The sequence below is a fragment of the Trachymyrmex septentrionalis genome, unplaced genomic scaffold (assembly GCF_001594115.1).
Source record: "Trachymyrmex septentrionalis isolate Tsep2-gDNA-1 unplaced genomic scaffold, Tsep1.0 scaffold63, whole genome shotgun sequence".
NCBI classification, from domain to species: Eukaryota; Metazoa; Arthropoda; class Insecta; order Hymenoptera; family Formicidae; genus Trachymyrmex; species Trachymyrmex septentrionalis.
This window is the reverse complement of record NW_017305811.1, coordinates 1,377,934-1,382,227: the sequence shown is the minus strand read 5'-3', so window position 1 is coordinate 1,382,227 and position 4,294 is coordinate 1,377,934. Positions and strand designations below refer to the sequence as shown.

The 4,294-nt window shown below is 26.8% G+C and overlaps 1 protein-coding gene across 1 annotated transcript in view; it reads right to left on the bottom strand.

The window, feature by feature from the left end:
• Positions 1-2,305: 2,305 nt before the first annotated feature.
• LOC108753065 (protein GPR107) overlaps positions 2,306-4,294 on the bottom strand; it is a 12,441-nt gene continuing 10,452 nt past the window's right edge. Inside the window, exon 11 of the mRNA XM_018494411.1 lies at positions 2,306-2,316. The gene's annotated coding sequence lies outside the window, so the exon portion shown is untranslated. The remainder of the gene's footprint in view (positions 2,317-4,294) is intronic.

The window sequence follows — 4,294 nt, the reverse complement described above, 5'->3', positions numbered from 1 at the left end:
CTAGAACTGTCGTACAGCATCTTAAGACTTTACTTAAGACAATCTTATGACTTTAATCGTTATATTAATAAGTTGTCGCAAATTACTAATTAATAGTAAATATGATTTACTATTAATGTGATCTAATAGTTGTTAATATCTCTTTCCGCGTTTATCAATATTTTATTAAACATTGATTTAGAAAAATTTGTGTTCTCGTATGTTTCGACACTTTTGTATAATCCCGTATTACTAATTTATTAATTATGCTTCTATATTATTACTTTTATTATATTTTGAACAGCATTTCTAATTGTATATTGTATTGTAAACAATTATTATAATTGTATTTGAATTGTATAAAAGATTACAATAAAAGATAATATTAAAAAAGTTATTGCAATATAATTAATGAAATACAATAAAATAATTAGACATAAAAATACAAAAATTAATTAAAAATATACTTACATGCAAAAACGAGCTATTAAATTTATTAGTATTTTATTTTTTTTGCTGATGAGTATATTTACAAGAAAAGAGGACCGTCGATAAAATCGACGGGGGTGGTGGAGGGCTTCTAGCTCGTTTTTGTTAAGTTTAACCTTAATTTAACGATATGATTGAAAAGTTTGAAAAAATGTATTCAAAGATCTCTATAATTGTTAGTGATTATAAAGATTTTGGAATATACTTACATTATACTAGTAATTATGTTTGCTAAAAACGGGCTAAAAATTTGCATAAAAAATATAACTTCGTAATTCCATTTTTATGCAGACGCGTATTATAAGATAAAATTCGCTAAATTAACTTGTTTGAATATTCAATTTCATTTATTAAAATTCAACAACTTTTATTTGTATAGTAGATGCAAAATTAAAATTTTCATTCAAGGATTCATTAATAAACACATTGTATTATTAAAAGATGTGTTAAATAAAAGTGTAAAGATTCTTATGGTAAAATTGGAATTTGGATTTTCTTGAATTATACGCGAATTTTGTGTTGTAATAGGCATGCATTTTGTATACGAGATATCTTATACTATAAGCAAAATGTATAAGCAAATATGTTGTACAAATGTGTAAGCAATTTATTTTATATTAAAAATATTTATTTTTATTTTTTATATTGTATTATATTTTATTATATTGTATTGTTTCTTATTATTTTGTATATTATAATATCTTCCTTTATATTCTATATGTAATTAAACATAAAAACATTCAAATCCAGCAAGCCTCAAGTTACATGTAATGTACCTCTTAACTGTAATTTGCCATACAAGAATATAACTATAATACGTGTTACATTACAATTAATTGTTTCACGTAACTTAAGTGTTTGGTAAGAAAAAGAGAACCGCTGTTAAAAATTGGTGGGAGTGATGGAGGGCCTCTACAGATTATAATTCGTTTTTATTCATTTAAATTTTCTTTATAACTTTAAATTAATTGTAATTTGTTTACAATTAGAATTCCAATTTTATTCAACGGCTTGCAAATATATTTGAAAATTGCGTACGTGCGTGCATGTGTATATGCATATATGAGTATGAGAAATATCATATGAGGAACAAAAAAAGTGAGATTTAATTTTACTTTTTTTTTGGAGTGGGATTTCACTACTTTAAAGTAAAATTTTATTCAAAAAGTGAAAATTGTCACTCTTTTCAAGAAGTGAAATATTTTCATTCCTCTCCAAAAATGGTCGTATTTTTACTCTCTTAGAGTGAGATTTCATTCAAAGAGATTTAAAGGGATTTAAGTCCTAAATTTTTTCCAAATCAGCAGATAACATTTTTAAAATGTTTATATTTATTTATTTTTTAAATATTCATTTGATAATTATTTAACATTAATTTAATATTTTACATTAATTAATTAGTAAACAGTACGCGTTACCATCTATTTTTCTTGACTCAATGCTCGCCACGCTGCGGAAACTGCACATACAGAAACTATAAATTTTCAATAATATTTTGTCGTACATGTATGGTATAAACATGTACACATATACACATAGGCACATATAATAGAAGGAAGGGAAAGAAATAAAAATATATAAAGCACGTTCATAAAAATATCCGCTTTATGTTTTCAACTTTTCGTGTCCCATTCGATATATACGACACAATTATAATAACAAATATAACCAAGGCCTGTTTATCTTTCAACATGTTTTAGAACTTTCAACTAATTTTTAGGAATAGACATGACCCTGAATGTAAATGTATGACAGTATTATATTAAGTACCGCAGTAAATCGCGGATTTACATTTCCAGCGATCTGATTCTAAATTAATATTCCTAGAGAGATCTCTTCTCTCTCTCTCTCAAGGAAAATTCGATTTACATATACAACTTGATTTAAATATGTTACGAATTTATAAATATATTAATATTTAACAAAATAATGAACATAAATCTTAAAAGTAAAAAGCAAATTAAAAACGTTTTATTAGGTACTAAACTCAGTTTCCGCGGTTTTTTGGCTTAAAAAACTCATTTAAGCCAAAATGGCTTAAGATCCACTTTTTATCATCAGTCACAATGCGCCACAAAAAATTCTTTTTTTTCTGTCTAGCGAGCAGAGAAATAGAGATGTTTGAGCGATTCGCAATGTCATTTTTAATTAATTGTGGTAACCATTTTCCTTCCTTTTGAATCTTTTCCATTGCACGTAGACGTCTGGAAATAGTCATCGGAGTAACATTTAATGCTGCAGATAATTCTTGGAGCGATTGAGTTGAGTTTTCGTCCAATAATGCTTGCAATTCGATGTCTTCAAACTTTTCCTGTTGACTTGAGCATTTTATAATGTTGCACGACCACTATTCTTAAATTGTTAAAACCATTCTTGGCATGTTCTTTTCGCTGGAGCACAATTGCTATAAGTTTCGAACAAGCAATTTATGAGCTTTAGCTGCAGTTTTTTTCAAATCAAAGTAATGAAGCAGCACATATCGATAAAACAACATTTCACGTTCCATGTTTAATAAAAATGGCACTATTTGCTTAAATAAATCTTTTCGCACTAAATTTTATTGACAAATGTCTAATCTCTAACATGCCGCCAGTTTCAGATGTCAAAGTAAATTACACCTATAACTAGCGTCATCTAAATGTGAGCCACAGAAATTAAGTTTATCTAATATATAGTTCAAGAAGAATGATAATTCTAATACAATAGCATCGCATAATATCGCGAGAGGACACATATTATTAAGTTTATTGCACCGTTATTTATAATTCGGTTGCTTATCTAAGAATAAGATTACAAATCGCGCAATAGAAAAGTATTCCCATTGTTCGCAAGTTGGGATTCTCATACCAAGAAAATATTCAGTATGTGTCATGGGAAAAGAAGAAAATGGAATTGTTTCTCTAAATGTCTACGGAAAACTAACGACTACAAAATTAAAACGCATCAAAAAAGCAATCGTATCTTTGATCGCATTCTTCGCGTTAGAGTTATAACATTGCGCAATATCGTGGAACGTTAAGATGAGCAATTATCCTAATAGAAATGAATGCCTCACTATGTCTCATTAAGAAAAAAAAAGAAAAGGTGTCAAAAAACGAAAAATGTCTTACTAATGTTGAATTAATTGGTAGACAACTAAAATGGAAGAGGATTGAGAAATCTGCAATTTAATGAAATGATTTAATTAATTGATTAATAAATTCGTTAAAATATTATGATGGAAGAAACTCAGATGTACTCATTCTTCTTAAGACAAATTTCGTATTCTGTTCAGACGTCATATTTAAAATATTTACGCCGCAATAATTCCATAAGTAATATATTGAAATATCAAAATCACAAGCGTGTCTCTCTCTCAAAGTCTTCTAGTACAATATATTTCAATTTCAAAAAATTCTGATTTTTTAATTCGCGAGTGTACTATCTTAATTAATAAAAATATGTAAAAATGATTTCTAAAAGAAAAAAACGTTAGTATTCGAAGGAAAAAAAACTTGTAAAAAAGAAAATGTTAAAAATAGTACGTATGAAATTAATACATCCTTGCTTACATATTATACACTTATATACATAAAAATAACATATTCTATACAATGTCTAGTATATGTAAAATTTTTTTTGTCAGATCCTTGTAGGAACAAAATTATAATTTTCTTAAAAATAGTAAATGGCTATTAAATCTTGAATTATTGCACTGTGATTATTAATATGACATGTTTTTGCTAAATAATAATGCAAATGATACTCATCGAGTTTTCTTGTCCATTCAGATAATATGTTTTGTAAGAGACTTATGCTAGACAATTACACTATGTCGATCTTATAA